We start from the raw sequence: 12,510 nt of genomic DNA, 5'->3' as shown, positions 1-12,510 counted from the left end.
GTAAGCAGTTCTCCACTTATTAACCTCTGAATCAGAAAACAAATTTAAAATGGAGTTTTTATTTGGTCGGACAGGAAATATAAAATTTGTTAGATGCTGATGCATCCGTTTGTTGGAATTACTTTTGTCCAAAAGGTTAACCCCAAACAGTTGAAGTGCAGGTAACTGAAGGTTAGCTAATTGAATGTTTATATTTTGAACCAGATATTTGACTGCAGTTTGAATAGAGTTTATTACTGTGTTCAACTGAGTGCATGAGCAATCCAAATTATACAATAAGCAAAATTCGTCAGAAGACAATCTCCACTGTCTTATAGACAGTGGAGACTGGTTATGGTCTTATGAAAATGTCTTATGGACCAAATACCTTTTTCCATCCAGTGATCCAAATACAAGACTTACTCCTGTGTAACACATATCGGTTATTCCAGATGGCAGGTTGGTAAGGAGTGAAGTTGTGTCTGTACATAAGTTTCCAACACAACAATACCTGCTTGTGATAGGCAGATAACTTCATAGGAAGTTTGTCCACACCAAAGTCACATCTAGGAACAAAATCTATGCATGCAATTTTTTTAAACAAACCTTTGGGGAGACAATACCAGATACTATTTCCATTCGTTAAAAAGATTTAAACCAATTTACCTTTAAGACCTCATTTAAACAATCAAACTGAATAGCTTCTAAACCGCCTTCTTTAAAGTCCTTAACCATATTTACGCAAATATCTTTAAGTAGTGGACTCGATTTTTCCAGATGAAATTAAAGTTAAACTGATTTATAGCTTTAATGTATTTGTTAGGTATGGCCATAGAATAAGCTGGGTCAACAAAGCGTTTTCTCGGCGAGAGAAGTGACAAAGTGACAATACGTGAATTTTCAGCACTACTCTCAATTTTCAGCCTTATTAGCTTTGGAACAGAATAAAAATGCTGAGATGCAGTAGTTCTGGTGGTTTGAAGCTGGAACCATGTCTAAAATTTGAGTTTCATGAGATTTGAATGTTAGAGACCAAAAAAGCTTTTTCTCAGAGAGAGAAGTGAAAAAGTGACAATATGTAAATTTTCAGCACTACGCTCAATTTTCAGCCTTATTAGCTGTGGAACAGCATAGAAATGCTGAGATGCAGTAGTTCTGGTTGTTTGAAACTGGAACCAAGTCTAAATTTTGAGTTTCATGAGTTTTCAATGTATGTCTTGGACCCTCGGGTGAAAAGAGGTGCGGAGCTGTCCACCGACCACTACCTGGTGGTGAGTTGGCTCCGGTGGTGGGGGAGGAAGCCAGTCAGACCTGGCAGGCCCAAACGTGTTGTGAGGGTCTGCTGGGAACGTCTGGCGGAATCCCCTGTGAGACGGAGCTTTAACTCCCATCTCCGGCAAAACTTCGAACACGTCCCGAGGGAGGTGGGGGACATGGAGTCTGAGTGGACCATGTTCCGTGCCTCCATTGTCGAGGCGGCCGATCGGAGCTGTGGCCGCAAGGTTGTCGGTGCCTGTCGCGGCGGCAACCCTCGAACCCGTTGGTGGACACCTTCGGTGAGGGATGCCGTCAGGCTGAAGAAGGAGTCCTATCGGGCCTTTCTGGCCTGTGGGACTCCGGAAGCAGCTGATGGGTACCGGCGGGCGAAGCGGCATGCGGCTCGGGCGGTTGCTGAGGCAAAAACTCGGGCGTGGGAGGAGTTTGGAGAGGCCATGGAGAAAGACTTCCGTACGGCTTCGAGGCGATTCTGGTCCACCATCCGGCGTCTCAGGGGGGGGAAGCGGTGCAGCACCAACACTGTTTATAGTGGGGATGGTGTGCTGCTGACCTTGACTCGGGACGTTGTGGGCCGGTGGGCAGAGTACTTCGAAGACCTCCTCAATCCCACCAACATGCCTTCCACTGAGGAAGCGGAGCCTGGGGACTCTGGGTTGGGCTCTCCAATCTCTGGGGACGAGGTCGCCGAGGTGGTTAAAAAGCTCCTCGGTGGCAAGGCCCCGGGGGTGGATGAGATCCGCCCGGAGTTCCTTAAGGCTCTGGATGTTGTAGGGTTGTGTTGGTTGACGCGACTCTGCAATATCGCATGGACATCGGGGGCAGTTCCCCTGGATTGGCAGACTGGGGTGGTGGTCCCCCTGTTCAAAAAGGGGGACCGGAGGGTGTGCTCCAATTATAGAGGGGTCACACTCTTAAGCCTCCCTGGCAAGGTCTATTCAGGGGTCCTGGAGAGGAGGGCCCGTCGGATAGTCGAACTTCGGATTCAGGAAGAGCAGTGTGGTTTCCGTCCTGGTCGTGGAACACTGGACCAGCTCTACACCCTCGGCAGGGTCCTGGAGGGTGCATGGGAGTTCGCCCAACCAGTCTACATGTGTTTTGTGGACTTGGAGAAGGCATTCGACCGTGTCCCTCGGGGAGCCCTGTTGGGGGTTCTCCGGGAGTATGGGGTACCGGGCCCTTTGATACGGGCTGTCAGGTCCCTGTATGACCGGTGTCAGAGTCTGGTCCGCATTGCCGGCAGTAAGTCGGGCTCGTTTCCTGTGAGAGTTGGACTCCGCCAGGGCTGCCCTTTGTCACCGATTCTGTTCATCACTTTCATGGACAGAATTTCTAGGCGCAGCCAAGGTGTTGAGGGGATCCGATTTGGTGGTCTTAGGATCTCATCTCTGCTTTTTGCAGACGATGTGGTCCTTTTGGCTTCATCAGATCGTGATCTGCAGCTCTCGCTGGAGCGGTTCGCAGCCGAGTGTGAAGCGGCCGGGATGGGGATCAGTGCCTCCAAATCCGAGGCCATGGTCTTGAGCCGGAAAAGGGTAGAGTGCCTTCTCCGGGTCAGGGGGGGTGTCCTGCCCCAAGTGGAGGAGTTTAAGTATCTCGAGATCTTGCTCACGAATGGGGGAAGAAGGGAGCGGGAGATCGACAGGCGGATTGGCGCAGCGTCTGCTGTCAAGCGGGCGCTGTACCGGTCCGTCGTGGTGAAGAGAGAGCTGAGCCAAAAAGCGAAGCTCTCGATTTACCGGTCGATCTACGTTCCCACCCTCATCTATGGTCATGAGCTTTGGGTCATGACCGAAAGAACGAGATCGCAGATACAAGCGGCCGAAATGGGTTTTCTCCGTAGGGTGGCTGGGCTCTCCCTTAGAGATAGGATGAGAAGCTCAGCCATCCGGGAGGGACTCAGAGTAGAGCCGCTGCTCCTTCACATCGAGAGGAGCCAGTTGAGGTGGCTTGGGCATCTGGTCAGGATGCCTCCTGGACGCCTCCCTGGTGAGGTGTTCCGGGCACGTCCCACCGGGAGGAGGCCCCGAGGAAGACCCAGGACACGCTGGAGAGACTATGTCTCTCGGCTGGCCTGGGAACGCCTCGGGATTCCCCTGGAAGAGCTAGAAGAAGTGGCCGGGGAGAGGGAAGTCTGGGCCTCCCTTCTGAAGCTGCTACCCCCGCGACCCGACCTCGGATAAGCGGAAGAAGATGGATGGATGGATGGATGGATGGAGTTTTCAATATTAGCGACCAAAAAAGCGTTTTCTCTGCGAGAGAAGTGAAAAAGTGACAATATGTGAATTTTCAGGACTACAGTCAATTTTCAGCCTTATTAGCTTTGGAACAGCATAGAAATGCTGAGATGCGTGTCTAAATATTGAGTTTCATGAGTTTTGAATGTTAGAGACCAAAAAAGCGTTTTCTCAGCGAGAGAAGCGAAAAAGTGACAATATGTGAATTTTCAGCACTACACTCAATTTTCAGCCTTATTAGCTTTGGAACAGAATAAAAATGCTGAGATGCAGTAGTTCTGGTGGTTTGAAGGTGGAACCAAGTCTAAATTTTGACTTTCATGAGTTTTCAATATTAGCGACCAAAAAAGCTTTTTCTCAGCGAGAGAAGCGAAAAAGTGACAATATGTGAATTTTCAGCACTGCGTTCAATTTTCAGCCTTATTAGCTGTGGAACAGCATAGAAATGCTGAGATGCAGTAGTTCTGGTGGTTTGAAGCTGGAAACAAGTCTAAAGTTTGAGTTTCATGAGTTTTGAATGTTAGAGACCAAAAAAGCGTTTTCTCAGCGAGAGAAGTGAAAAAGTGACAATATGTGAATTTTCAGCACTGCGTTCAATTTTCAGCCTTATTAGCTGTGGAACAGCATAGAAATGCTGAGCTGCAGTAGTTCTGGTAGTTTGAAGCTGGAAACAAGTCTACATTTTGAGTTTCATGAGTTTTGAATGTTAGAGACCAAAAAAGCGTTTTCTCAGCGAGAGAAGTGAAAAAGTGACAATATATGTGAATTTTCAGCACTGCGTTCAATTTTCAGCCTTATTAGCTGTGGAACAGCATAGAAATGCTGAGATGCAGTAGTTCTGGTGGTTTGAAGCTGGAAACAAGTCTAAATTTTGAGTTTCATGAGTTTTGAATGTTAGAGACCAAAAAAGCGTTTTCTCAGCGAGAGAAGTGAAAAAGTGACAATATGTGAATTTTCAGCACTGGGTTCAATTTTCAGCCTTATTAGCTGTGGAACAGCATAGAAATGCTGAGCTGGAGTAGTTCTGGTGGTTTGAAGCTGGAAACAAGTCTACATTTTGAGTTTCATGAGTTTTGAATGTTAGAGACCAAAAAAGCATTTTCTCGGCGAGAGAAGTGAAAAGGTGACAATATGTGAATTTTCAGCACTGCGTTCAATTTTCAGCCTTATTAGCTTTGGAACAGAATAAAAATGCTGAGATGCAGTAGTTCTGGTGGTTTAAAGGTGGAACCAAGTCTAAATTTTGACTTTCATGAGTTTTCAATATTAGCGACCAAAAAAGCTTTTTCTCAGCGAGAGATGTGAAAAATTGACAATATGTGAATTTTCAGCACTACGCTCAATTTTCAACCTTATTAGCTGTGGAACAGAATAAAAATGCTGAGATGCAGTAGTTCTGGTGGTTTAAAGGTGGAACCAAGTCTAAATTTTGACTTTCATGAGTTTTCAATATTAGCGACCAAAAAAGCTATTTCTCAGCGAGAGAAGCGAAAAAGTGACAATATGTGAATTTTCAGCACTGCGTTCAATTTTCAGCCTTATTAGCTGTGGAACAGCATAGAAATGCTGAGATGCAGTAGTTCTGGTGGTTTGAAGCTGGAAACAAGTCTAAATTTTGAGTTTCATGAGTTTTGAATGTTAGAGACCAAAAAAGCGTTTTCTCAGCGAGAGAAGTGAAAAAGTGACAATATGTGAATTTTCAGCACTGGGTTCAATTTTCAGCCTTATTAGCTGTGGAACAGCATAGAAATGCTGAGATGCAGTAGTTCTGGTGGTTTGAAGCTGGAAACAAGTCTACATTTTGAGTTTCATGAGTTTTGAATGTTAGAGACCAAAAAAGCGTTTTCTCAGCGAGAGAAGTGAAAAAGTGACAATATGTGAATTTTCAGCACTGCGTTCAATTTTCAGCCTTATTAGCTGTGGAACAGCATAGAAATGCTGAGATGCAGTAGTTCTGGTGGTTTGAAGCTGGAAACAAGTCTAAATTTTGAGTTTCATGAGTTTTGAATGTTAGAGACCAAAAAAGCGTTTTCTCAGCTAGAGAAGCGAAAAAGTGACAATATGTGAATTTTCAGCACTGCGTTCAATTTTCAGCCTTATTAGCTGTGGAACAGCATAGAAATGCTGAGATGCAGTAGTTCTGGTGGTTGGAAGCTGGAAACAAGTCTACATTTTGAGTTTCATGAGTTTTGAATGTTAGAGACCAAAAAAGCGTTTTCTCAGCGAGAGAATTGAAAAAGTGACAATATGTGAATTTTCAGCACTGCGTTCAATTTTCAGCCTTATTAGCTGTGGAACAGCATAGAAATGCTGAGATGCAGTAGTTCTGGTGGTTTGAAGCTGGAAACAAGTCTAAATTTTGAGTTTCATGAGTTTTGAATGTTAGAGACCAAAAAAGCGTTTTCTCAGCGAGAGAAGCGAAAAAGTGACAATATGTGAATTTTCAGCACTGCGTTCAAATTTCAGCCTTATTAGCTGTGGAACAGCATAGAAATGCTGAGATGCAGTAGTTCTGGTGGTTTGAAGCTGGAAACAAGTCTAAATTTTGAATTTCATGAGTTTTGAAGGTTAGAGACCAAAAAAGCGTTTTCTCAGCGAGAGAAGCGAAAAAGTGACAATATGTGAATTTTCAGCACTGCGTTCAATTTTCAGCCTTATTAGCTGTGGAACAGCATAGAAATGCTGAGATGCAGTAGTTCTGGTGGTTTGAAGCTGGAAACAAGTCTACATTTTGAGTTTCATGAGTTTTGAATGTTAGAGACCAAAAAAGCATTTTCTCGGCGAGAGAAGTGAAAAGGTGACAATATGTGAATTTTCAGCACTGCGTTCAATTTTCAGCCTTATTAGCTTTGGAACAGAATAAAAATGCTGAGATGCAGTAGTTCTGGTGGTTTAAAGGTGGAACCAAGTCTAAATTTTGACTTTCATGAGTTTTCAATATTAGCGACCAAAAAAGCTTTTTCTCAGCGAGAGATGTGAAAAATTGACAATATGTGAATTTTCAGCACTACGCTCAATTTTCAACCTTATTAGCTGTGGAACAGAATAAAAATGCTGAGATGCAGTAGTTCTGGTGGTTTAAAGGTGGAACCAAGTCTAAATTTTGACTTTCATGAGTTTTCAATATTAGCGACCAAAAAAGCTATTTCTCAGCGAGAGAAGCGAAAAAGTGACAATATGTGAATTTTCAGCACTGCGTTCAATTTTCAGCCTTATTAGCTGTGGAACAGCATAGAAATGCTGAGATGCAGTAGTTCTGGTGGTTTGAAGCTGGAAACAAGTCTAAATTTTGAGTTTCATGAGTTTTGAATGTTAGAGACCAAAAAAGCGTTTTCTCAGCGAGAGAAGTGAAAAAGTGACAATATGTGAATTTTCAGCACTGCGTTCAATTTTCAGCCTTATTAGCTGTGGAACAGCATAGAAATGCTGAGCTGGAGTAGTTCTGGTGGTTTGAAGCTGGAAACAAGTCTACATTTTGAGTTTCATGAGTTTTGAATGTTAGAGACCAAAAAAGCGTTTTCTCAGCGAGAGAATTGAAAAAGTGACAATATGTGAATTTTCAGCACTGCGTTCAATTTTCAGCCTTATTAGCTGTGGAACAGCATAGAAATGCTGAGATGCAGTAGTTCTGGTGGTTTGAAGCTGGAAACAAGTCTACATTTTGAGTTTCATGAGTTTTGAATGTTAGAGACCAAAAAAGCGTTTTCTCAGCGAGAGAAGTGAAAAAGTGACAATATGTGAATTTTCAGCACTGCGTTCAATTTTCAGCCTTATTAGCTGTGGAACAGCATAGAAATGCTGAGATGCAGTAGTTCTGGTGGTTTGAAGCTGGAAACAAGTCTAAATTTTGAGTTTCATGAGTTTTGAATGTTAGAGACCAAAAAAGCGTTTTCTCAGCTAGAGAAGCGAAAAAGTGACAATATGTGAATTTTCAGCACTGCGTTCAATTTTCAGCCTTATTAGCTGTGGAACAGCATAGAAATGCTGAGATGCAGTAGTTCTGGTGGTTGGAAGCTGGAAACAAGTCTACATTTTGAGTTTCATGAGTTTTGAATGTTAGAGACCAAAAAAGCGTTTTCTCAGCGAGAGAATTGAAAAAGTGACAATATGTGAATTTTCAGCACTGCGTTCAATTTTCAGCCTTATTAGCTGTGGAACAGCATAGAAATGCTGAGATGCAGTAGTTCTGGTGGTTTGAAGCTGGAAACAAGTCTAAATTTTGAGTTTCATGAGTTTTGAATGTTAGAGACCAAAAAAGCGTTTTCTCAGCGAGAGAAGCGAAAAAGTGACAATATGTGAATTTTCAGCACTGCGTTCAAATTTCAGCCTTATTAGCTGTGGAACAGCATAGAAATGCTGAGATGCAGTAGTTCTGGTGGTTTGAAGCTGGAAACAAGTCTAAATTTTGAATTTCATGAGTTTTGAAGGTTAGAGACCAAAAAAGCGTTTTCTCAGCGAGAGAAGCGAAAAAGTGACAATATGTGAATTTTCAGCACTGCGTTCAATTTTCAGCCTTATTAGCTGTGGAACAGCATAGAAATGCTGAGATGCAGTAGTTCTGGTGGTTTGAAGCTGGAAACAAGTCTACATTTTGAGTTTCATGAGTTTTGAATGTTAGAGACCAAAAAAGCATTTTCTCGGCGAGAGAAGTGAAAAGGTGACAATATGTGAATTTTCAGCACTGCGTTCAATTTTCAGCCTTATTAGCTTTGGAACAGAATAAAAATGCTGAGATGCAGTAGTTCTGGTGGTTTAAAGGTGGAACCAAGTCTAAATTTTGACTTTCATGAGTTTTCAATATTAGCGACCAAAAAAGCTTTTTCTCAGCGAGAGATGTGAAAAATTGACAATATGTGAATTTTCAGCACTACGCTCAATTTTCAACCTTATTAGCTGTGGAACAGAATAAAAATGCTGAGATGCAGTAGTTCTGGTGGTTGGAAGCTGGAAACAAGTCTACATTTTGAGTTTCATGAGTTTTGAATGTTAGAGACCAAAAAAGCGTTTTCTCAGCGAGAGAATTGAAAAAGTGACAATATGTGAATTTTCAGCACTGCGTTCAATTTTCAGCCTTATTAGCTGTGGAACAGCATAGAAATGCTGAGATGCAGTAGTTCTGGTGGTTTGAAGCTGGAAACAAGTCTAAATTTTGAGTTTCATGAGTTTTGAATGTTAGAGACCAAAAAAGCGTTTTCTCAGCGAGAGAAGCGAAAAAGTGACAATATGTGAATTTTCAGCACTGCGTTCAAATTTCAGCCTTATTAGCTGTGGAACAGCATAGAAATGCTGAGCTGGAGTAGTTCTGGTGGTTTGAAGCTGGAAACAAGTCTAAATTTTGAATTTCATGAGTTTTGAAGGTTAGAGACCAAAAAAGCGTTTTCTCAGCGAGAGAAGCGAAAAAGTGACAATATGTGAATTTTCAGCACTGCGTTCAATTTTCAGCCTTATTAGCTGTGGAACAGCATAGAAATGCTGAGATGCAGTAGTTCTGGTGGTTTGAAGCTGGAAACAAGTCTAAATTTTGAGTTTCATGAGTTTTGAATGTTAGAGACCAAAAAAGCGTTTTCTCAGCGAGAGAAGTGAAAAAGTGACAATATGTGAATTTTCAGCACTGCGTTCAATTTTCAGCCTTATTAGCTGTGGAACAGCATAGAAATGCTGAGCTGGAGTAGTTCTGGTGGTTTGAAGCTGGAAACAAGTCTACATTTTGAGTTTCATGAGTTTTGAATGTTAGAGACCAAAAAAGCGTTTTCTCAGCGAGAGAATTGAAAAAGTGACAATATGTGAATTTTCAGCACTGCGTTCAATTTTCAGCCTTATTAGCTGTGGAACAGCATAGAAATGCTGAGATGCAGTAGTTCTGGTGGTTTGAAGCTGGAAACAAGTCTAAATTTTGAGTTTCATGAGTTTTGAATGTTAGAGACCAAAAAAGCGTTTTCTCAGCGAGAGAAGCGAAAAAGTGACAATATGTGAATTTTCAGCACTGCGTTCAAATTTCAGCCTTATTAGCTGTGGAACAGCATAGAAATGCTGAGCTGGAGTAGTTCTGGTGGTTTGAAGCTGGAAACAAGTCTACATTTTGAGTTTCATGAGTTTTGAATGTTAGAGACCAAAAAAGCATTTTCTCGGCGAGAGAAGTGAAAAGGTGACAATATGTGAATTTTCAGCACTGCGTTCAATTTTCAGCCTTATTAGCTTTGGAACAGAATAAAAATGCTGAGATGCAGTAGTTCTGGTGGTTTAAAGGTGGAACCAAGTCTAAATTTTGAGTTTCATGAGTTTTGAATGTTAGAGACCAAAAAAGCATTTTCTCGGCGAGAGAAGTGAAAAGGTGACAATATGTGAATTTTCAGCACTGCGTTCAATTTTCAGCCTTATTAGCTTTGGAACAGAATAAAAATGCTGAGATGCAGTAGTTCTGGTGGTTTAAAGGTGGAACCAAGTCTAAATTTTGACTTTCATGAGTTTTCAATATTAGCGACCAAAAAAGCTTTTTCTCAGCGAGAGATGTGAAAAATTGACAATATGTGAATTTTCAGCACTACGCTCAATTTTCAACCTTATTAGCTGTGGAACAGAATAAAAATGCTGAGATGCAGTAGTTCTGGTGGTTTAAAGGTGGAACCAAGTCTAAATTTTGAGTTTCATGAGTTTTGAATGTTAGAGACCAAAAAAGCATTTTCTCGGCGAGAGAAGTGAAAAGGTGACAATATGTGAATTTTCAGCACTGCGTTCAATTTTCAGCCTTATTAGCTTTGGAACAGAATAAAAATGCTGAGATGCAGTAGTTCTGGTGGTTTAAAGGTGGAACCAAGTCTAAATTTTGACTTTCATGAGTTTTCAATATTAGCGACCAAAAAAGCTTTTTCTCAGCGAGAGATGTGAAAAATTGACAATATGTGAATTTTCAGCACTACGCTCAATTTTCACCTTATTAGCTGTGGAACAGAATAAAATGCTGAGATGCAGTAGTTCTGGTGGTTTAAAGGTGGAACCAAGTCTAAATTTTGACTTTCATGAGTTTTCAATATTAGCGACCAAAAAAGCTATTTCTCAGCGAGAGAAGCGAAAAAGTGACAATATGTGAATTTTCAGCACTGCGTTCAATTTTCAGCCTTATTAGCTGTGGAACAGCATAGAAATGCTGAGATGCAGTAGTTCTGGTGGTTTGAAGCTGGAAACAAGTCTAAATTTTGAGTTTCATGAGTTTTGAATGTTAGAGACCAAAAAAGCGTTTTCTCAGCGAGAGAAGTGAAAAAGTGACAATATGTGAATTTTCAGCACTGGGTTCAATTTTCAGCCTTATTAGCTGTGGAACAGCATAGAAATGCTGAGATGCAGTAGTTCTGGTGGTTTGAAGCTGGAAACAAGTCTACATTTTGAGTTTCATGAGTTTTGAATGTTAGAGACCAAAAAAGCGTTTTCTCAGCGAGAGAAGTGAAAAAGTGACAATATGTGAATTTTCAGCACTGCGTTCAATTTTCAGCCTTATTAGCTGTGGAACAGCATAGAAATGCTGAGATGCAGTAGTTCTGGTGGTTTGAAGCTGGAAACAAGTCTAAATTTTGAGTTTCATGAGTTTTGAATGTTAGAGACCAAAAAAGCGTTTTCTCAGCTAGAGAAGCGAAAAAGTGACAATATGTGAATTTTCAGCACTGCGTTCAATTTTCAGCCTTATTAGCTGTGGAACAGCATAGAAATGCTGAGATGCAGTAGTTCTGGTGGTTGGAAGCTGGAAACAAGTCTAAATTTTGAGTTTCATGAGTTTTGAATGTTAGAGACCAAAAAAGCGTTTTCTCAGCGAGAGAATTGAAAAAGTGACAATATGTGAATTTTCAGCACTGCGTTCAATTTTCAGCCTTATTAGCTGTGGAACAGCATAGAAATGCTGAGATGCAGTAGTTCTGGTGGTTTGAAGCTGGAAACAAGTCTAAATTTTGAGTTTCATGAGTTTTGAATGTTAGAGACCAAAAAAGCGTTTTCTCAGCGAGAGAAGCGAAAAAGTGACAATATGTGAATTTTCAGCACTGCGTTCAAATTTCAGCCTTATTAGCTGTGGAACAGCATAGAAATGCTGAGCTGGAGTAGTTCTGGTGGTTTGAAGCTGGAAACAAGTCTAAATTTTGAATTTCATGAGTTTTGAAGGTTAGAGACCAAAAAAGCGTTTTCTCAGCGAGAGAAGCGAAAAAGTGACAATATGTGAATTTTCAGCACTGCGTTCAATTTTCAGCCTTATTAGCTGTGGAACAGCATAGAAATGCTGAGATGCAGTAGTTCTGGTGGTTTGAAGCTGGAAACAAGTCTAAATTTTGAGTTTCATGAGTTTTGAATGTTAGAGACCAAAAAAAGCGTTTTCTCAGCGAGACAAGTGAAAAAGTGACAATATGTGAATTTTCAGCACTGCGTTCAATTTTCAGCCTTATTAGCTTTGGAACAGAATAAAAATGCTGAGATGCAGTAGTTCTGGTGGTTTAAAAGGTGGAAACCAAGTCTAAATTTTGACTTTCATGAGTTTTCAAATATTAGCGACCAAAAAGCTTTTTCTCAGCGAGAGATGTGAAAAATTGACAATATGTGAATTTTCAGCACTACGCTCATTTTCAACCTTATTAGCTGTGGAACAGAATAAAATTGCTGAGATGCAGTAGTTCTGGTGGTTTAAAGGTGAACCAGCAGTCTAAATTTTGACTTTCATGAGTTTTCAATATTAGCGACCAAAAAAGCTATTTCTCAGCGAGAGAAGCGAAAAAAAGTGACAATATGTGAATTTTCAGGCACTGCGTTCAATTTTCAGCCTTATTAGCTGTGGAACAGCATAGAAATGCTGAGATGCAGTAGTTCTGGTGGTTTGAAGCTGGAAACAAGTCTAAATTTTGAGTTTCATGAGTTTTGAATGTTAGAGACCAAAAAAAAGCGTTTTCTCAGCGAGAGAAGTGAAAAAGTGACAATATGTGAATTTTCAGCACTGGTTCAATTTTCAGCCTTATAGCTGTGGAACAGCATAGAAATGCTGAGATGC

Source organism: Xiphophorus couchianus, chromosome 4 (genome assembly GCF_001444195.1).
Source record: "Xiphophorus couchianus chromosome 4, X_couchianus-1.0, whole genome shotgun sequence".
Taxonomy (NCBI): Eukaryota; Metazoa; Chordata; class Actinopteri; order Cyprinodontiformes; family Poeciliidae; genus Xiphophorus; species Xiphophorus couchianus.
The sequence above is the reverse complement of the archived record's forward strand: the minus strand, read 5'-3'. Positions refer to the sequence as shown.